The sequence below is a fragment of the Pseudophryne corroboree genome, chromosome 1 (assembly GCF_028390025.1).
Source record: "Pseudophryne corroboree isolate aPseCor3 chromosome 1, aPseCor3.hap2, whole genome shotgun sequence".
Lineage (NCBI taxonomy): Eukaryota > Metazoa > Chordata > Amphibia > Anura > Myobatrachidae > Pseudophryne > Pseudophryne corroboree.
Genome location: NC_086444.1, coordinates 117,755,094 through 117,775,201, shown reverse-complemented (window position 1 = coordinate 117,775,201; position 20,108 = coordinate 117,755,094). Strand labels below are relative to the sequence as shown.

Here is a 20,108-nt window from a genome sequence, read left to right as displayed (position 1 = left end):
CACTTGCTTTGTAAAGTAGGCCCCCAGATTGTGTCAGATATGAGGGGGAGAGAGAAAAAAAACTTTGCTCCCTCATTTCATGCAGTAGCTTGTCTACTTTGTAAAATGGTAGGCCTCGCTGGGCTGCCGTAGTCTTCCTACACATAGTAAGCGTTTAAATTGAGGCGGCGAAAACTAGAAGAAAGAGAGCATTTTTGGTTTGCGTGCAGATTTTGGGCAGGTGGATTGGTGGCAAAACACAAAGTATTTGTCTATGGTGCTTATAAGACGGGGGACAAAAGAAAAAAAATCACATTTGCTTTTGGTTCACTTGCTTGAGAAATACGCTTTTTGGGCCATTTGGGTGAAACAACTTTTGACGTGTTCAAATCAGTAAAAAGACTAATGGCTTTTTTGAGACTACAAAGTCTTTTGAAAGAAAAAAAAAACAAACAAAAACCAAGGTATAATTTGTGTGAGTGCCGCAGGGGGGATAAGAAAGAAAGAAAAAATAAATAAAAAGAAATCCGTGACGACGACGTTCGGACGAGCGCTAACGTCGGAAAATGGTCTCGGTGCGAGGATGAGAAAACCCTCAGCAGCGAGGGGGTTAAATCTCAAGCTGCCTTTTATATTTTATTTTCCAATTTAAGAACCCATTGAGACATAGGACGGTGCACTGCCTGTTGCTTTTCATATGGAGATGAGGGTTGCAGCTACTGTAACTGTGCCCGACTGCTTTTATGACATGACGGTATGCAAATTCATCTGCTGCAGTGTGCCCTGGGAAGGATTTGCACTAGTTGTGCGCATAGTTTGGGGGTGCTTCAGGAACAGTCACCCTTCCGCCTTCCCATGTCAACGTGAAGAGATGCAGCCTCCCTGCAGTTTTCTTTTCCCGTCCCCTGCCGAGAGTTCACTTGTCATGGCTCCGGTCAACCTCCTTCACTTGACGGGGGTGTGCCCAAGCAGGGGCCCTCCTGAGCCCTAGTCCAACTCATACTTACCTGGCAGGGGAGATACCATGATCACGAAGGTGGTTCTCCCAGGGCGAGGTTCATCCATTGCACTCCAGGTGTGCTGACCCCTGCGATTTCCCCAAATGCGGGAAACTCGACTGCATAATTTGTGGTAGTGGGGGACTGCGTTTGCGCTTTCCCCTGATCATCTCTGGTAAAAGTCAGATCTTTTTGTGTGCTGCTGGTGCTGTCTCTTCCTTTGCTGTTTCCATCCTTTTCTTCATTTCAACCCTCCCTCCACTGGACCCCTGTGCCCGTTAAGGTGCGCTTCTATCTTTCACTCAGCGCTCTCTTCTCATCTCTTCTCCTGTGCGCTGGCTGCATGCTTCCTTGCTTTTTCCGGCCTTGTACTGTGCTTCGCATATACAACCAATACAGGGCGCTGCAGGACCCACACGGTTTCACTTGCTTTGTAAAGTAGGCCCCCAGATTGTGTCAGATATGAGGGGGAGAGAGAAAAAAAACTTTGCTCCCTCATTTCATGCAGTAGCTTGTCTACTTTGTAAAATGGTAGGCCTCGCTGGGCTGCCGTAGTCTTCCTACACATAGTAAGCGTTTAAATTGAGGCGGCGAAAACTAGAAGAAAGAGAGCATTTTTGGTTTGCGTGCAGATTTTGGGCAGGTGGATTGGTGGCAAAACACAAAGTATTTGTCTATGGTGCTTATAAGACGGGGGACAAAAGAAAAAAAATCACATTTGCTTTTGGTTCACTTGCTTGAGAAATACGCTTTTTGGGCCATTTGGGTGAAACAACTTTTGACGTGTTCAAATCAGTAAAAAGACTAATGGCTTTTTTGAGACTACAAAGTCTTTTGAAAGAAAAAACAAACAAACAAAAACCAAGGTATAATTTGTGTGAGTGCCGCAGGGGGGATAAGAAAGAAAGAAAAAATAAATAAAAAGAAATCCGTGACGACGACGTTCGGACGAGCGCTAACGTCGGAAAATGGTCTCGGTGCGAGGATGAGAAAACCCTCAGCAGCGAGGGGGTTAAATCTCAAGCTGCCTTTTATATTTTATTTTCCAATTTAAGAACCCATTGAGACATAGGACGGTGCACTGCCTGTTGCTTTTCATATGGAGATGAGGGTTGCAGCTACTGTAACTATGCCCGACTGCTTTTATGACATGACGGTATGCAAATTCATCTGCTGCAGTGTGCCCTGGGAAGGATTTGCACTAGTTGTGCGCATAGTTTGGGGGTGCTTCAGGAACAGTCACCCTTCCGCCTTCCCATGTCAACGTGAAGAGATGCAGCCTCCCTGCAGTTTTCTTTTCCCGTCCCCTGCCGAGAGTTCACTTGTCATGGCTCCGGTCAACCTCCTTCACTTGACGGGGGTGTGCCCAAGCAGGGGCCCTCCTGAGCCCTAGTCCAACTCATACTTACCTAGCAGGGGAGATACCATGATCACGAAGGTGGTTCTCCCAGGGCGAGGTTCATCCATTGCACTCCAGGTGTGCTGACCCCTGCGATTTCCCCAAATGCGGGAAACTCGACTGCATAATTTGTGGTAGTGGGGGACTGCGTTTGCGCTTTCCCCTCATCATCTCTGGTAAAAGTCAGATCTTTTTGTGTGCTGCTGGTGCTGTCTCTTCCTTTGCTGTTTCCATCCTTTTCTTCATTTCAACCCTCCCTCCACTGGACCCCTGTGCCCGTTAAGGTGCGCTTCTATCTTTCACTCAGCGCTCTCTTCTCATCTCTTCTCCTGTGCGCTGGCTGCATGCTTCCTTGCTTTTTCCGGCCTTGTACTGTGCTTCGCATATACAACCAATACAGGGCGCTGCAGGACCCACACGGTTTCACTTGCTTTGTAAAGTAGGCCCCCAGATTGTGTCAGATATGAGGGGGAGAGAGAAAAAAAACTTTGCTCCCTCATTTCATGCAGTAGCTTGTCTACTTTGTAAAATGGTAGGCCTCGCTGGGCTGCCGTAGTCTTCCTACACATAGTAAGCGTTTAAATTGAGGCGGCGAAAACTAGAAGAAAGAGAGCATTTTTGGTTTGCGTGCAGATTTTGGGCAGGTGGATTGGTGGCAAAACACAAAGTATTTGTCTATGGTGCTTATAAGACGGGGGACAAAAGAAAAAAAATCACATTTGCTTTTGGTTCACTTGCTTGAGAAATACGCTTTTTGGGCCATTTGGGTGAAACAACTTTTGACGTGTTCAAATCAGTAAAAAGACTAATGGCTTTTTTGAGACTACAAAGTCTTTTGAAAGAAAAAACAAACAAACAAAAACCAAGGTATAATTTGTGTGAGTGCCGCAGGGGGGATAAGAAAGAAAGAAAAAATAAATAAAAAGAAATCCGTGACGACGACGTTCGGACGAGCGCTAACGTCGGAAAATGGTCTCGCTGCGAGGATGAGAAAACCCTCAGCAGCGAGGGGGTTAAATCTCAAGCTGCCTTTTATATTTTATTTTCCAATTTAAGAACCCATTGAGACATAGGACGGTGCACTGCCTGTTGCTTTTCATATGGAGATGAGGGTTGCAGCTACTGTAACTGTGCCCGACTGCTTTTATGACATGACGGTATGCAAATTCATCTGCTGCAGTGTGCCCTGGGAAGGATTTGCACTAGTTGTGCGCATAGTTTGGGGGTGCTTCAGGAACAGTCACCCTTCCGCCTTCCCATGTCAACGTGAAGAGATGCAGCCTCCCTGCAGTTTTCTTTTCCCGTCCCCTGCCGAGAGTTCACTTGTCATGGCTCCGGTCAACCTCCTTCACTTGACGGGGGTGTGCCCAAGCAGGGGCCCTCCTGAGCCCTAGTCCAACTCATACTTACCTGGCAGGGGAGATACCATGATCACGAAGGTGGTTCTCCCAGGGTGAGGCTCATCCATTGCACTCCGGGTGTGCTGACCCCTGCGATTTCCCCAAATGCGGGAAACTCGACTGCATAATTTGTGGTAGTGGGGGACTGCGTTTGCGCTTTCCCCTCATCATCTCTGGTAAAAGTCAGATCTTTTTGTGTGCTGCTGGTGCTGTCTCTTCCTTTGCTGTTTCCATCCTTTTCTTCATTTCAACCCTCCCTCCACTGGACCCCTGTGCCCGTTAAGGTGCGCTTCTATCTTTCACTCAGCGCTCTCTTCTCATCTCTTCTCCTGTGCGCTGGCTGCATGCTTCCTTGCTTTTTCCGGCCTTGTACTGTGCTTCGCATAAACAACCAATACAGGGCGCTGCAGGACCCACACGGTTTCACTTGCTTTGTAAAGTAGGCCCCCAGATTGTGTCAGATATGAGGGGGAGAGAGAAAAAAAACTTTGCTCCCTCATTTCATGCAGTAGCTTGTCTACTTTGTAAAATGGTAGGCCTCGCTGGGCTGCCGTAGTCTTCCTACACATAGTAAGCGTTTAAATTGAGGCGGCGAAAACTAGAAGAAAGAGAGCATTTTTGGTTTGCGTGCAGATTTTGGGCAGGTGGATTGGTGGCAAAACACAAAGTATTTGTCTATGGTGCTTATAAGACGGGGGACAAAAGAAAAAAAATCACATTTGCTTTTGGTTCACTTGCTTGAGAAATACGCTTTTTGGGCCATTTGGGTGAAACAACTTTTGACGTGTTCAAATCAGTAAAAAGACTAATGGCTTTTTTGAGACTACAAAGTCTTTTGAAAGAAAAAAAAAACAAACAAAAACCAAGGTATAATTTGTGTGAGTGCCGCAGGGGGGATAAGAAAGAAAGAAAAAATAAATAAAAAGAAATCCGTGACGACGACGTTCGGACGAGCGCTAACGTCGGAAAATGGTCTCGGTGCGAGGATGAGAAAACCCTCAGCAGCGAGGGGGTTAAATCTCAAGCTGCCTTTTATATTTTATTTTCCAATTTAAGAACCCATTGAGACATAGGACGGTGCACTGCCTGTTGCTTTTCATATGGAGATGAGGGTTGCAGCTACTGTAACTGTGCCCGACTGCTTTTATGACATGACGGTCTGCAAATTCATCTGCTGCAGTGTGCCCTGGGAAGGATTTGCACTAGTTGTGCGCATAGTTTGGGGGTGCTTCAGGAACAGTCACCCTTCCGCCTTCCCATGTCAACGTGAAGAGATGCAGCCTCCCTGCAGTTTTCTTTTCCCGTCCCCTGCCGAGAGTTCACTTGTCATGGCTCCGGTCAACCTCCTTCACTTGACGGGGGTGTGCCCAAGCAGGGGCCCTCCTGAGCCCTAGTCCAACTCATACTTACCTGGCAGGGGAGATACCATGATCACGAAGGTGGTTCTCCCAGGGCGAGGCTCATCCATTGCACTCCGGGTGTGCTGACCCCTGCGATTTCCCCAAATGCGGGAAACTCGACTGCATAATTTGTGGTAGTGGGGGACTGCGTTCGCGCTTTCCCCTCATCATCTCTGGTAAAAGTCAGATCTTTTTGTGTGCTGCTGGTGCTGTCTCTTCCTTTGCTGTTTCCATCCTTTTCTTCATTTCAACCCTCCCTCCACTGGACCCCTGTGCCCGTTAAGGTGCGCTTCTATCTTTCACTCAGCGCTCTCTTCTCATCTCTTCTCCTGTGCGCTGGCTGCATGCTTCCTTGCTTTTTCCGGCCTTGTACTGTGCTTCGCATATACAACCAATACAGGGCGCTGCAGGACCCACACGGTTTCACTTGCTTTGTAAAGTAGGCCCCCAGATTGTGTCAGATATGAGGGGGAGAGAGAAAAAAAACTTTGCTCCCTCATTTCATGCAGTAGCTTGTCTACTTTGTAAAATGGTAGGCCTCGCTGGGCTGCCGTAGTCTTCCTACACATAGTAAGCGTTTAAATTGAGGCGGCGAAAACTAGAAGAAAGAGAGCATTTTTGGTTTGCGTGCAGATTTTGGGCAGGTGGATTGGTGGCAAAACACAAAGTATTTGTCTATGGTGCTTATAAGACGGGGGACAAAAGAAAAAAAATCACATTTGCTTTTGGTTCACTTGCTTGAGAAATACGCTTTTTGGGCCATTTGGGTGAAACAACTTTTGACGTGTTCAAATCAGTAAAAAGACTAATGGCTTTTTTGAGACTACAAAGTCTTTTGAAAGAAGAAAAAAACAAACAAAAACCAAGGTATAATTTGTGTGAGTGCCGCAGGGGGGATAAGAAAGAAAGAAAAAATAAATAAAAAGAAATCCGTGACGACGACGTTCGGACGAGCGCTAACGTCGGAAAATGGTCTCGGTGCGAGGATGAGAAAACCCTCAGCAGCGAGGGGGTTAAATCTCAAGCTGCCTTTTATATTTTATTTTCCAATTTAAGAACCCATTGAGACATAGGACGGTGCACTGCCTGTTGCTTTTCATATGGAGATGAGGGTTGCAGCTACTGTAACTGTGCCCGACTGCTTTTATGACATGACGGTATGCAAATTCATCTGCTGCAGTGTGCCCTGGGAAGGATTTGCACTAGTTGTGCGCATAGTTTGGGGGTGCTTCAGGAACAGTCACCCTTCCGCCTTCCCATGTCAACGTGAAGAGATGCAGCCTCCCTGCAGTTTTCTTTTCCCGTCCCCTGCCGAGAGTTCACTTGTCATGGCTCCGGTCAACCTCCTTCACTTGACGGGGGTGTGCCCAAGCAGGGGCCCTCCTGAGCCCTAGTCCAACTCATACTTACCTGGCAGGGGAGATACCATGATCACGAAGGTGGTTCTCCCAGGGCGAGGTTCATCCATTGCACTCCAGGTGTGCTGACCCCTGCGATTTCCCCAAATGCGGGAAACTCAACTGCATAATTTGTGGTAGTGGGGGACTGCGTTCGCGCTTTCCCCTGATCATCTCTGGTAAAAGTCAGATCTTTTTGTGTGCTGCTGGTGCTGTCTCTTCCTTTGCTGTTTCCATCCTTTTCTTCATTTCAACCCTCCCTCCACTGGACCCCTGTGCCCGTTAAGGTGCGCTTCTATCTTTCACTCAGCGCTCTCTTCTCATCTCTTCTCCTGTGTGCTGGCTGCATGCTTCCTTGCTTTTTCCGGCCTTGTACTGTGCTTCGCATATACAACCAATACAGGGCGCTGCAGGACCCACACGGTTTCACTTGCTTTGTAAAGTAGGCCCCCAGATTGTGTCAGATATGAGGGGGAGAGAGAAAAAAAACTTTGCTCCCTCATTTCATGCAGTAGCTTGTCTACTTTGTAAAATGGTAGGCCTCGCTGGGCTGCCGTAGTCTTCCTACACATAGTAAGCGTTTAAATTGAGGCGGCGAAAACTAGAAGAAAGAGAGCATTTTTGGTTTGCGTGCAGATTTTGGGCAGGTGGATTGGTGGCAAAACACAAAGTATTTGTCTATGGTGCTTATAAGACGGGGGACAAAAGAAAAAAAATCACATTTGCTTTTGGTTCACTTGCTTGAGAAATACGCTTTTTGGGCCATTTGGGTGAAACAACTTTTGACGTGTTCAAATCAGTAAAAAGACTAATGGCTTTTTTGAGACTACAAAGTCTTTTGAAAGAAAAAAACAAACAAACAAAAACCAAGGTATAATTTGTGTGAGTGCCGCAGGGGGGATAAGAAAGAAAGAAAAAATAAATAAAAAGAAATCCGTGACGACAACGTTCGGACGAGCGCTAACGTCGGAAAATGGTCTCGGTGCGAGGATGAGAAAACCCTCAGCAGCGAGGGGGTTAAATCTCAAGCTGCCTTTTATATTTTATTTTCCAATTTAAGAACCCATTGAGACATAGGACGGTGCACTGCCTGTTGCTTTTCATATGGAGATGAGGGTTGCAGCTACTGTAACTGTGCCCGACTGCTTTTATGACATGACGGTATGCAAATTCATCTGCTGCAGTGTGCCCTGGGAAGGATTTGCACTAGTTGTGCGCATAGTTTGGGGGTGCTTCAGGAACAGTCACCCTTCCGCCTTCCCATGTCAACGTGAAGAGATGCAGCCTCCCTGCAGTTTTCTTTTCCCGTCCCCTACCGAGAGTTCACTTGTCATGGCTCCGGTCAACCTCCTTCACTTGACGGGGGTGTGCCCAAGCAGGGGCCCTCCTGAGCCCTAGTCCAACTCATACTTACCTGGCAGGGGAGATACCATGATCACAAAGGTGGTTCTCCCAGGGCGAGGCTCATCCATTGCACTCCGGGTGTGCTGATCCCTGCGATTTCCCCAAATGCGGGAAACTCGACTGCATAATTTGTGGTAGTGGGGCACTGCGTTTGCGCTTTCCCCTGATCATCTCTGGTAAAAGTCAGATCTTTTTGTGTGCTGCTGGTGCTGTCTCTTCCTTTGCTGTTTCCATCCTTTTCTTCATTTCAACCCTCCCTCCACTGGACCCCTGTGCCCGTTAAGGTGCGCTTCTATCTTTCACTCAGCGCTCTCTTCTCATCTCTTCTCCTGTGCGCTGGCTGCATGCTTCCTTGCTTTTTCCGGCCTTGTACTGTGCTTCGCATATACAACCAATACAGGGCGCTGCAGGACCCACACGGTTTCACTTGCTTTGTAAAGTAGGCCCCCAGATTGTGTCAGATATGAGGGGGAGAGAGAAAAAAAACTTTGCTCCCTCATTTCATGCAGTAGCTTGTCTACTTTGTAAAATGGTAGGCCTCGCTGGGCTGCCGTAGTCTTCCTACACATAGTAAGCGTTTAAATTGAGGCGGCGAAAACTAGAAGAAAGAGAGCATTTTTGGTTTGCGTGCAGATTTTGGGCAGGTGGATTGGTGGCAAAACACAAAGTATTTGTCTATGGTGCTTATAAGACGGGGGACAAAAGAAAAAAAATCACATTTGCTTTTGGTTCACTTGCTTGAGAAATACGCTTTTTGGGCCATTTGGGTGAAACAACTTTTGACGTGTTCAAATCAGTAAAAAGACTAATGGCTTTTTTGAGACTACAAAGTCTTTTGAAAGAAAAAACAAACAAACAAAAACCAAGGTATAATTTGTGTGAGTGCCGCAGGGGGGATAAGAAAGAAAGAAAAAATAAATAAAAAGAAATCCGTGACGACGACGTTCGGACGAGCGCTAACGTCGGAAAATGGTCTCGGTGCGAGGATGAGAAAACCCTCAGCAGCGAGGGGGTTAAATCTCAAGCTGCCTTTTATATTTTATTTTCCAATTTAAGAACCCATTGAGACATAGGACGGTGCACTGCCTGTTGCTTTTCATATGGAGATGAGGGTTGCAGCTACTGTAACTGTGCCCGACTGCTTTTATGACATGACGGTATGCAAATTCATCTGCTGCAGTGTGCCCTGGGAAGGATTTGCACTAGTTGTGCGCATAGTTTGGGGGTGCTTCAGGAACAGTCACCCTTCCGCCTTCCCATGTCAACGTGAAGAGATGCAGCCTCCCTGCAGTTTTCTTTTCCCGTCCCCTGCCGAGAGTTCACTTGTCATGGCTCCGGTCAACCTTCCTTCACTTGACGGGGGTGTGCCCAAGCAGGGGCCCTCCTGAGCCCTAGTCCAACTCATACTTACCTGGCAGGGGAGATACCATGATCACGAAGGTGGTTCTCCCAGGGCGAGGCTCATCCATTGCACTCTGGGTGTGCTGACCCCTGCGATTTCCCCAAATGCGGGAAACTCGACTGCATAATTTGTGGTAGTGGGGGACTGCGTTTGCGCTTTCCCCTGATCATCTCTGGTAAAAGTCAGATCTTTTTGTGTGCTGCTGGTGCTGTCTCTTCCTTTGCTGTTTCCATCCTTTTCTTCATTTCAACCCTCCCTCCACTGGACCCCTGTGCCCGTTAAGGTGCGCTTCTATCTTTCACTCAGCGCTCTCTTCTCATCTCTTCTCCTGTGCGCTGGCTGCATGCTTCCTTGCTTTTCCGGCCTTGTACTGTGCTTCGCATATACAACCAATACAGGGCGCTGCAGGACCCACACGGTTTCATTTGCTTTGTAAAGTAGGCCCCCAGATTGTGTCAGATATGAGGGGGAGAGAGAAAAAAAACTTTGCTCCCTCATTTCATGCAGTAGCTTGTCTACTTTGTAAAATGGTAGGCCTCGCTGGGCTGCCGTAGTCTTCCTACACATAGTAAGCGTTTAAATTGAGGCGGCGAAAACTAGAAGAAAGAGAGCATTTTTGGTTTGCGTGCAGATTTTGGGCAGGTGGATTGGTGGCAAAACACAAAGTATTTGTCTATGGTGCTTATAAGACGGGGGACAAAAGAAAAAAAATCACATTTGCTTTTGGTTCACTTGCTTGAGAAATACGCTTTTTGGGCCATTTGGGTGAAACAACTTTTGACGTGTTCAAATCAGTAAAAAGACTAATGGCTTTTTTGAGACTACAAAGTCTTTTGAAAGAAAAAAAAAACAAACAAAAACCAAGGTATAATTTGTGTGAGTGCCGCAGGGGGGATAAGAAAGAAAGAAAAAATAAATAAAAAGAAATCCGTGACGACGACGTTCGGACGAGCGCTAATGTCGGAAAATGGTCTCGGTGCGAGGATGAGAAAACCCTCAGCAGCGAGGGGGTTAAATCTCAAGCTGCCTTTTATATTTTATTTTCCAATTTAAGAACCCATTGAGACATAGGACGGTGCACTGCCTGTTGCTTTTCATATGGAGATGAGGGTTGCAGCTACTGTAACTGTGCCCGACTGCTTTTATGACATGACGGTATGCAAATTCATCTGCTGCAGTGTGCCCTGGGAAGGATTTGCACTAGTTGTGCGCATAGTTTGGGGGTGCTTCAGGAACAGTCACCCTTCCGCCTTCCCATGTCAACGTGAAGAGATGCAGCCTCCCTGCAGTTTTCTTTTCCCGTCCCCTACCGAGAGTTCACTTGTCATGGCTCCGGTCAACCTCCTTCACTTGACGGGGGTGTGCCCAAGCAGGGGCCCTCCTGAGCCCTAGTCCAACTCATACTTACCTGGCAGGGGAGATACCATGATCATGAAGGTGGTTCTCCCAGGGCGAGGCTCATCCATTGCACTCCGGGTGTGCTGACCTCTGCGATTTCCCCAAATGCGGGAAACTTGACTGCATAATTTGTGGTAGTGGGGGACTGCGTTCGCGCTGTCCCCTCATCATCTCTGGTAAAAGTCAGATCTTTTTGTGTGCTGCTGGTGCTGTCTCTTCCTTTGCTGTTTCCATCCTTTTCTTCATTTCAACCCTCCCTCCACTGGACCCCTGTGCCCGTTAAGGTGCGCTTCTATCTTTCACTCAGCGCTCTCTTCTCATCTCTTCTCCTGTGCGCTGGCTGCATGCTTCCTTGCTTTTTCCGGCCTTGTACTGTGCTTCGCATATACAACCAATACAGGGCGCTGCAGGACCCACACGGTTTCACTTGCTTTGTAAAGTAGGCCCCCAGATTGTGTCAGATATGAGGGGGAGAGAGAAAAAAAACTTTGCTCCCTCATTTCATGCAGTAGCTTGTCTACTTTGTAAAATGGTAGGCCTCGCTGGGCTGCCGTAGTCTTCCTACACATAGTAAGCGTTTAAATTGAGGCGGCGAAAACTAGAAGAAAGAGAGCATTTTTGGTTTGCGTGCAGATTTTGGGCAGGTGGATTGGTGGCAAAACACAAAGTATTTGTCTATGGTGCTTATAAGACGGGGGACAAAAGAAAAAAAATCACATTTGCTTTTGGTTCACTTGCTTGAGAAATACGCTTTTTGGGCCATTTGGGTGAAACAACTTTTGACGTGTTCAAATCAGTAAAAAGACTAATGGCTTTTTTGAGACTACAAAGTCTTTTGAAAGAAAAAACAAACAAACAAAAACCAAGGTATAATTTGTGTGAGTGTCGCAGGGGGGATAAGAAAGAAAGAAAAAATAAATAAAAAGAAATCCGTGACGACAACGTTCGGACGAGCGCTAACGTCGGAAAATGGTCTCGGTGCGAGGATGAGAAAACCCTCAGCAGCGAGGGGGTTAAATCTCAAGCTGCCTTTTATATTTTATTTTCCAATTTAAGAACCCATTGAGACATAGGACGGTGCACTGCCTGTTGCTTTTCATATGGAGATGAGGGTTGCAGCTACTGTAACTGTGCCCGACTGCTTTTATGACATGACGGTATGCAAATTCATCTGCTGCAGTGTGCCCTGGGAAGGATTTGCACTAGTTGTGCGCATAGTTTGGGGGTGCTTCAGGAACAGTCACCCTTCCGCCTTCCCATGTCAACGTGAAGAGATGCAGCCTCCCTGCAGTTTTCTTTTCCCGTCCCCTGCCGAGAGTTCACTTGTCATGGCTCCGGTCAACCTCCTTCACTTGACGGGGGTGTGCCCAAGCAGGGGCCCTCCTGAGCCCTAGTCCAACTCATACTTACCTGGCAGGGGAGATACCATGATCACGAAGGTGGTTCTCCCAGGGCGAGGCTCATCCATTGCACTCCGGGTGTGCTGACCCCTGCGATTTCTCCAAATGCGGGAAACTCGACTGCATAATTTGTGGTAGTGGGGGACTGCGTTTGCGCTTTCCCCTGATCATCTCTGGTAAAAGTCAGATCTTTTTGTGTGCTGGTGGTGCTGTCTCTTCCTTTGCTGTTTCCATCCTTTTCTTCATTTCAACCCTCCCTCCACTGGACCCCTGTGCCCGTTAAGGTGCGCTTCTATCTTTCACTCAGCGCTCTCTTCTCATCTCTTCTCCTGTGCGCTGGCTGCATGCTTCCTTGCTTTTTCCGGCCTTGTACTGTGCTTCGCATATACAACCAATACAGGGCGCTGCTGGACCCACACGGTTTCACTTGCTTTGTAAAGTAGGCCCCCAGATTGTGTCAGATATGAGGGGGAGAGAGAAAAAAAACTTTGCTCCCTCATTTCATGCAGTAGCTTGTCTACTTTGTAAAATGGTAGGCCTCGCTGGGCTGCCGTAGTCTTCCTACACATAGTAAGCGTTTAAATTGAGGCGGCGAAAACTAGAAGAAAGAGAGCATTTTTGGTTTGCGTGCAGATTTTGGGCAGGTGGATTGGTGGCAAAACACAACGTATTTGTCTATGGTGCTTATAAGACGGGGGACAAAAGAAAAAAAATCACATTTGCTTTTGGTTCACTTGCTTGAGAAATACGCTTTTTGGGCCATTTGGGTGAAACAACTTTTGACGTGTTCAAATCAGTAAAAAGACTAATGGCTTTTTTGAGACTACAAAGTCTTTTGAAAGAAAAAAAAAACAAACAAAAACCAAGGTATAATTTGTGTGAGTGCCGCAGGGGGGATAAGAAAGAAAGAAAAAATAAATAAAAAGAAATCCGTGACGACGACGTTCGGACGAGCGCTAACGTCGGAAAATGGTCTCGGTGCGAGGATGAGAAAACCCTCAGCAGCGAGGGGGTTAAATCTCAAGCTGCCTTTTATATTTTATTTTCCAATTTAAGAACCCATTGAGACATAGGACGGTGCACTACCTGTTGCTTTTCATATGGAGATGAGGGTTGCAGCTACTGTAACTGTGCCCGACTGCTTTTATGACATGACGGTATGCAAATTCATCTGCTGCAGTGTGCCCTGGGAAGGATTTGCACTAGTTGTGCGCATAGTTTGGGGGTGCTTCAGGAACAGTCACCCTTCCGCCTTCCCATGTCAACGTGAAGAGATGCAGCCTCCCTGCAGTTTTCTTTTCCCGTCCCCTGCCGAGAGTTCACTTGTCATGGCTCCGGTCAACCTCCTTCACTTGACGGGGGTGTGCCCAAGCAGGGGCCCTCCTGAGCCCTAGTCCAACTCATACTTACCTGGCAGGGGAGATACCATGATCACGAAGGTGGTTCTCCCAGGGCGAGGCTCATCCATTGCACTCCGGGTGTGCTGACCCCTGCGATTTCCCCAAATGCGGGAAACTCGACTGCATAATTTGTGGTAGTGGGGGACTGCGTTTGCGCTTTCCCCTGATCATCTCTGGTAAAAGTCAGATCTTTTTGTTTGCTGCTGGTGCTGTCTCTTCCTTTGCTGTTTCCATCCTTTTCTTCATTTCAACTCTCCCTCCACTGGACCCCTGTGCCCGTTAAGGTGCGCTTCTATCTTTCACTCAGCGCTCTCTTCTCATTTCTTCTCCTGTGCGCTGGCTGCATGCTTCCTTGCTTTTTCCGGCCTTGTACTGTGCTTCGCATATACAACCAATACAGGGCGCTGCAGGACCCACACGGTTTCACTTGCTTTGTAAAGTAGGCCCCCAGATTGTGTCAGATATGAGGGGGAGAGAGAAAAAAAACTTTGCTCCCTCATTTCATGCAGTAGCTTGTCTACTTTGTAAAATGGTAGGCCTCGCTGGGCTGCCGTAGTCTTCCTACACATAGTAAGCGTTTAAATTGAGGCGGCGAAAACTAGAAGAAAGAGAGCATTTTTGGTTTGCGTGCAGATTTTGGGCAGGTGGATTGGTGGCAAAACACAAAGTATTTGTCTATGGTGCTTATAAGACGGGGGACAAAAGAAAAAAAATCACATTTGCTTTTGGTTCACTTGCTTGAGAAATACGCTTTTTGGGCCATTTGGGTGAAACAACTTTTGACGTGTTCAAATCAGTAAAAAGACTAATGGCTTTTTTGAGACTACAAAGTCTTTTGAAAGAAAAAAAAAACAAACAAAAACCAAGGTATAATTTGTGTGAGTGCCGCAGGGGGGATAAGAAAGAAAGAAAAAATAAATAAAAAGAAATCCGTGACGACGACGTTCGGACGAGCGCTAACGTCGGAAAATGGTCTCGGTGCGAGGATGAGAAAACCCTCAGCAGCGAGGGGGTTAAATCTCAAGCTGCCTTTTATATTTTATTTTCCAATTTAAGAACCCATTGAGACATAGGACGGTGCACTGCCTGTTGCTTTTCATATGGAGATGAGGGTTGCAGCTACTGTAACTGTGCCCGACTGCTTTTATGACATGACGGTATGCAAATTCATCTGCTGCAGTGTGCCCTGGGAAGGATTTGCACTAGTTGTGCGCATAGTTTGGGGGTGCTTCAGGAACAGTCACCCTTCCGCCTTCCCATGTCAACGTGAAGAGATGCAGCCTCCCTGCAGTTTTCTTTTCCCGTCCCCTGCCGAGAGTTCACTTGTCATGGCTCCGGTCAACCTCCTTCACTTGACGGGGGTGTGCCCAAGCAGGGGCCCTCCTGAGCCCTAGTCCAACCTATACTTACCTGGCAGGGGAGATACCATGATCACGAAGGTGGTTCTCCCAGGGCGAGGCTCATCCATTGTACTCCGGGTGTGCTGACCCCTGCGATTTCCCCAAATGCGGGAAACTCGACTGCATAATTTGTGGTAGTGGGGGACTGTGTTCGCGCTTTCCCCTCATCATCTCTGGTAAAAGTCAGATCTTTTTGTGTGCTGCTGGTGCTGTCTCTTCCTTTGCTGTTTCCATCCTTTTCTTCATTTCAACCCTCCCTCCACTGGACCCCTGTGCCCGTTAAGGTGCGCTTCTATCTTTCACTCAGCGCTCTCTTCTCATCTCTTCTCCTGTGCGCTGGCTGCATGCTTCCTTGCTTTTTCCGGCCTTGTACTGTGCTTCGCATATACAACCAATACAGGGCGCTGCAGGACCCACACGGTTTTACTTGCTTTGTAAAGTAGGCCCCCAGATTGTGTCAGATATGAGGGGGAGAGAGAAAAAAAACTTTGCTCCCTCATTTCATGCAGTAGCTTGTCTACTTTGTAAAATGGTAGGCCTCGCTGGGCTGCCGTAGTCTTCCTACACATAGTATGCGTTTAAATTGAGGCGGCGAAAACTAGAAGAAAGAGAGCATTTTTGGTTTGCGTGCAGATTTTGGGCAGGTGGATTGGTGGCAAAACACAAAGTATTTGTCTATGGTGCTTATAAGACGGGGGACAAAAGAAAAAAAATCACATTTGCTTTTGGTTCACTTGCTTGAGAAATACGCTTTTTGGGCCATTTGGGTGAAACAACTTTTGACGTGTTCAAATCAGTAAAAAGACTAATGGCTTTTTTGAGACTACAAAGTCTTTTGAAAGAAAAAAAAAACAAACAAAAACCAAGGTATAATTTGTGTGAGTGCCGCAGGGGGGATAAGAAAGAAAGAAAAAATAAATAAAAAGAAATCCGTGACGACGACGTTCGGACGAGCGCTAACGTCGGAAAATGGTCTCGGTGCGAGGATGAGAAAACCCTCAGCAGCGAGGGGGTTAAATCTCAAGCTGCCTTTTATATTTTATTTTCCAATTTAAGAACCCATTGAGACATAGGACGGTGCACTGCCTGTTGCTTTTCATATGGAGATGAGGGTTGCAGCTACTGTAAACTGTGCCCGACTGCTTTTATGACATGACGGTATGCAAATTCATCTGCTGCAGTGTGCCCTGGGAAGGATTTGCACTAGTTGTGCGCATAGTTTGGGGGTGCTTCAGGAACAGTCACCCTTCCGCCTTCCCATGTCAACGTGAAGAGATGCAGCCTCCCTGCAGTTTTCTTTTCCCGTCCCCTGCCGAGAGTTCACTTGTCATGGCTCCGGTCAACCTCCTTCACTTGACGGGGGTGTGCCCAAGCAGGGGCCCTCCTGAGCCCTAGTCCAACCTATACTTACCTGGCAGGGGAGATACCATGATCACGAAGGTGGTTCTCCCAGGGCGAGGCTCATCCATTGCACTCCGGGTGTGCTGACCCCTGCGATTTCCCCAAATGCGGGAAACTCGACTGCATAATTTGTGGTAGTGGGGGACTGCGTTCGCGCTTTCCCCTGATCATCTCTGGTAAAAGTCAGATCTTTTTGTGTGTTGCTGGTGCTGTCTCTTCCTTTGCTGTTTCCATCCTTTTCTTCATTTCAACCCTCCCTCCACTGGACCCCTGTGCCCGTTAAGGTGCGCTTCTATCTTTCACTCAGCGCTCTCTTCTCATCTCTTCTCCTGTGCGCTGGCTGCATGCTTCCTTGCTTTTTCCGGCCTTGTACTGTGCTTCGCATATACAACCAATACAGGGCGCTGCAGGACCCACACGGTTTCACTTGCTTTGTAAAGTAGGCCCCCAGATTGTGTCAGATATGAGGGGGAGAGAGAAAAAAAACTTTGCTCCCTCATTTCATGCAGTAGCTTGTCTACTTTGTAAAATGGTAGGCCTCGCTGGGCTGCCGTAGTCTTCCTACACATAGTAAGCGTTTAAATTGAGGCGGCGAAAACTAGAAGAAAGAGAGCATTTTTGGTTTGCGTGCAGATTTTGGGCAGGTGGATTGGTGGCAAAACACAAAGTATTTGTCTATGGTGCTTATAAGACGGGGGACAAAAGAAAAAAAATCACATTTGCTTTTGGTTCACTTGCTTGAGAAATACGCTTTTTGGGCCATTTGGGTGAAACAACTTTTGACGTGTTCAAATCAGTAAAAAGACTAATGGCTTTTTTGAGACTACAAAGTCTTTTAAAGAAAAAAAAAACAAACAAAAACCAAGGTATAATTTGTGTGAGTGCCGCAGGGGGGATAAGAAAGAAAGAAAAAATAAATAAAAAGAAATCCGTGACGACGACGTTCGGACGAGCGCTAACGTCGGAAAATGGTCTCGGTGCGAGGATGAGAAAACCCTCAGCAGCGAGGGGGTTAAATCTCAAGCTGCCTTTTATATTTTATTTTCCAATTTAAGAACCCATTGAGACATAGGACGGTGCACTGCCTGTTGCTTTTCATATGGAGATGAGGGTTGCAGCTACTGTAACTGTGCCCGACTGCTTTTATGACATGACGGTATGCAAATTCATCTGCTGCAGTGTGCCCTGGGAAGGATTTGCACTAGTTGTGCGCATAGTTTGGGGGTGCTTCAGGAACAGTCACCCTTCCGCCTTCCCATGTCAACGTGAAGAGATGCAGCCTCCCTGCAGTTTTCTTTTCCCGTCCCCTGCCGAGAGTTCACTTGTCATGGCTCCGGTCAACCTCCTTCACTTGACGGGGGTGTGCCCAAGCAGGGGCCCTCCTGAGCCCTAGTCCAACCTATACTTACCTGGCAGGGGAGATACCATGATCACGAAGGTGGTTCTCCCAGGGCGAGGCTCATCCATTGCACTCTGGGTGTGCTGACCCCTGCGATTTCCCCAAATGCGGGAAACTCGACTGCATAATTTGTGGTAGTGGGGGACTGCGTTTGCGCTTTCCCCTGATCATCTCTGGTAAAAGTCAGATCTTTTTGTGTGCTGCTGGTGCTGTCTCTTCCTTTGCTGTTTCCATCCTTTTCTTCATTTCAACTCTCCCTCCACTGGACCCCTGTGCCCGTTAAGGTGCGCTTCTATCTTTCACTCAGCGCTCTCTTCTCATCTCTTCTCCTGTGCGCTGGCTGCATGCTTCCTTGCTTTTTCCGGCCTTGTACTGTGCTTCGCATATACAACCAATACAGGGCGCTGCAGGACCCACACGGTTTCATTTGCTTTGTAAAGTAGGCCCCCAGATTGTGTCAGATATGAGGGGGAGAGAGAAAAAAAACTTTGCTCCCTCATTTCATGCAGTAGCTTGTCTACTTTGTAAAATGGTAGGCCTCGCTGGGCTGCCGTAGTCTTCCTACACATAGTAAGCGTTTAAATTGAGGCGGCGAAAACTAGAAGAAAGAGAGCATTTTTGGTTTGCGTGCAGATTTTGGGCAGGTGGATTGGTGGCAAAACACAAAGTATTTGTCTATGGTGCTTATAAGACGGGGGACAAAAGAAAAAAAATCACATTTGCTTTTGGTTCACTTGCTTGAGAAATACGCTTTTTGGGCCATTTGGGTGAAACAACTTTTGACGTGTTCAAATCAGTAAAAAGACTAATGGCTTTTTTGAGACTACAAAGTCTTTTGAAAGAAAAAAAAAACAAACAAAAACCAAGGTATAATTTGTGTGAGTGCCGCAGGGGGGATAAGAAAGAAAGAAAAAATAAATAAAAAGAAATCCGTGACGACGACGTTCGGACGAGCGCTAACGTCGGAAAATGGTCTCGGTGCGAGGATGAGAAAACCCTCAGCAGCGAGGGGGTTAAATCTCAAGCTGCCTTTTATATTTTATTTTCCAATTTAAGAACCCATTGAGACATAGGACGGTGCACTGCCTGTTGCTTTTCATATGGAGATGAGGGTTGCAGCTACTGTAACTGTGCCCGACTGCTTTTATGACATGACGGTATGCAAATTCATCTGCTGCAGTGTGCCCTGGGAAGGATTTGCACTAGTTGTGCGCATAGTTTGGGGGTGCTTCAGGAACAGTCACCCTTCCGCCTTCCCATGTCAACGTGAAGAGATGCAGCCTCCCTGCAGTTTTCTTTTCCCGTCCCCTGCCGAGAGTTCACTTGTCATGGCTCCGGTCAACCTCCTTCACTTGACGGGGGTGTGCCCAAGCAGGGGCCCTCCTGAGCCCTAGTCCAACCTATACTTACCTGGCAGGGGAGATACCATGATCACGAAGGTGGTTCTCCCAGGGCGAGGCTCATCCATTGCACTCTGGGTGTGCTGACCCCTGCGATTTCCCCAAATGCGGGAAACTCGACTGCATAATTTGTGGTAGTGGGGGACTGCGTTTGCGCTTTCCCCTGATCATCTCTGGTAAAAGTCAGATCTTTTTGTGTGCTGCTGGTGCTGTCTCTTCCTTTGCTGTTTCCATCCTTTTCTTCATTTCAACCCTCCCTCCACTGGACCCCTGTGCCCGTTAAGGTGCGCTTCTATCTTTCACTCAGCGCTCTCTTCTCATCTCTTCTCCTGTGCGCTGGCTGCATGCTTCCTTGCTTTTTCCGGCCTTGTACTGTGCTTCGCATATACAACCAATACAGGGCGCTGCAGGACCCACACGGTTTCATTTGCTTTGTAAAGTAGGCCCCCAGATTGTGTCAGATATGAGGGGGAGAGAGAAAAAAAACTTTGCTCCCTCATTTCATGCAGTAGCTTGTCTACTTTGTAAAATGGTAGGCCTCGCTGGGCTGCCGTAGTCTTCCTACACATAGTAAGCGTTTAAATTGAGGCGGCGAAAACTAGAAGAAAGAGAGCATTTTTGGTTTGCGTGCAGATTTTGGGCAGGTGGATTGGTGGCAAAACACAAAGTATTTGTCTATGGTGCTTATAAGACGGGGGACAAAAGAAAAAAAATCACATTTGCTTTTGGTTCACTTGCTTGAGAAATACGCTTTTTGGGCCATTTGGGTGAAACAACTTTTGACGTGTTCAAATCAGTAAAAAGACTAATGGCTTTTTTGAGACTACAAAGTCTTTTGAAAGAAAAAAAAAACAAACAAAAACCAAGGTATAATTTGTGTGAGTGCCGCAGGGGGGATAAGAAAGAAAGAAAAAATAAATAAAAAGAAATC

The 20,108-nt window shown here is 47.2% G+C and overlaps 14 non-coding genes across 14 annotated transcripts; all 14 read left to right on the top strand.

The window, feature by feature from the left end:
- The first annotated feature begins 978 nt into the window (after positions 1 to 978).
- Positions 979 to 1,142, top strand: LOC134958928 (U1 spliceosomal RNA). Its single transcript, XR_010187140.1, has one exon. It is a non-coding gene; the product is annotated as a U1 spliceosomal RNA (small nuclear RNA).
- Positions 1,143 to 2,378: 1,236 nt separating this feature from the next.
- Positions 2,379 to 2,542, top strand: LOC134959116 (U1 spliceosomal RNA). Its single transcript, XR_010187198.1, has one exon. It is a non-coding gene; the product is annotated as a U1 spliceosomal RNA (small nuclear RNA).
- A 1,236-nt stretch (positions 2,543 to 3,778) lies between these two features.
- Positions 3,779 to 3,942, top strand: LOC134955768 (U1 spliceosomal RNA). The gene has a single exon (XR_010185954.1). It is a non-coding gene; the product is annotated as a U1 spliceosomal RNA (small nuclear RNA).
- Positions 3,943 to 5,178: 1,236 nt separating this feature from the next.
- Positions 5,179 to 5,342, top strand: LOC134955635 (U1 spliceosomal RNA). The gene has a single exon (XR_010185942.1). It is a non-coding gene; the product is annotated as a U1 spliceosomal RNA (small nuclear RNA).
- A 1,236-nt stretch (positions 5,343 to 6,578) lies between these two features.
- On the top strand, positions 6,579 to 6,742 carry LOC134959150 (U1 spliceosomal RNA). Its single transcript, XR_010187231.1, has one exon. It is a non-coding gene; the product is annotated as a U1 spliceosomal RNA (small nuclear RNA).
- Positions 6,743 to 7,979: 1,237 nt separating this feature from the next.
- Positions 7,980 to 8,143, top strand: LOC134958812 (U1 spliceosomal RNA). The gene has a single exon (XR_010187119.1). It is a non-coding gene; the product is annotated as a U1 spliceosomal RNA (small nuclear RNA).
- A 1,237-nt stretch (positions 8,144 to 9,380) lies between these two features.
- LOC134957645 (U1 spliceosomal RNA) lies at positions 9,381 to 9,544 on the top strand. The gene has a single exon (XR_010186693.1). It is a non-coding gene; the product is annotated as a U1 spliceosomal RNA (small nuclear RNA).
- Positions 9,545 to 10,779: 1,235 nt separating this feature from the next.
- On the top strand, positions 10,780 to 10,943 carry LOC134958524 (U1 spliceosomal RNA). The gene has a single exon (XR_010187047.1). It is a non-coding gene; the product is annotated as a U1 spliceosomal RNA (small nuclear RNA).
- A 1,236-nt stretch (positions 10,944 to 12,179) lies between these two features.
- On the top strand, positions 12,180 to 12,343 carry LOC134958303 (U1 spliceosomal RNA). The gene has a single exon (XR_010186939.1). It is a non-coding gene; the product is annotated as a U1 spliceosomal RNA (small nuclear RNA).
- A 1,236-nt stretch (positions 12,344 to 13,579) lies between these two features.
- LOC134957626 (U1 spliceosomal RNA) lies at positions 13,580 to 13,743 on the top strand. Its single transcript, XR_010186688.1, has one exon. It is a non-coding gene; the product is annotated as a U1 spliceosomal RNA (small nuclear RNA).
- Positions 13,744 to 14,979: 1,236 nt separating this feature from the next.
- LOC134958349 (U1 spliceosomal RNA) lies at positions 14,980 to 15,143 on the top strand. Its single transcript, XR_010186969.1, has one exon. It is a non-coding gene; the product is annotated as a U1 spliceosomal RNA (small nuclear RNA).
- A 1,237-nt stretch (positions 15,144 to 16,380) lies between these two features.
- LOC134957260 (U1 spliceosomal RNA) lies at positions 16,381 to 16,544 on the top strand. Its single transcript, XR_010186539.1, has one exon. It is a non-coding gene; the product is annotated as a U1 spliceosomal RNA (small nuclear RNA).
- Positions 16,545 to 17,779: 1,235 nt separating this feature from the next.
- LOC134957637 (U1 spliceosomal RNA) lies at positions 17,780 to 17,943 on the top strand. Its single transcript, XR_010186690.1, has one exon. It is a non-coding gene; the product is annotated as a U1 spliceosomal RNA (small nuclear RNA).
- A 1,236-nt stretch (positions 17,944 to 19,179) lies between these two features.
- On the top strand, positions 19,180 to 19,343 carry LOC134957631 (U1 spliceosomal RNA). The gene has a single exon (XR_010186689.1). It is a non-coding gene; the product is annotated as a U1 spliceosomal RNA (small nuclear RNA).
- The last annotated feature ends 765 nt before the right edge of the window (positions 19,344 to 20,108 follow it).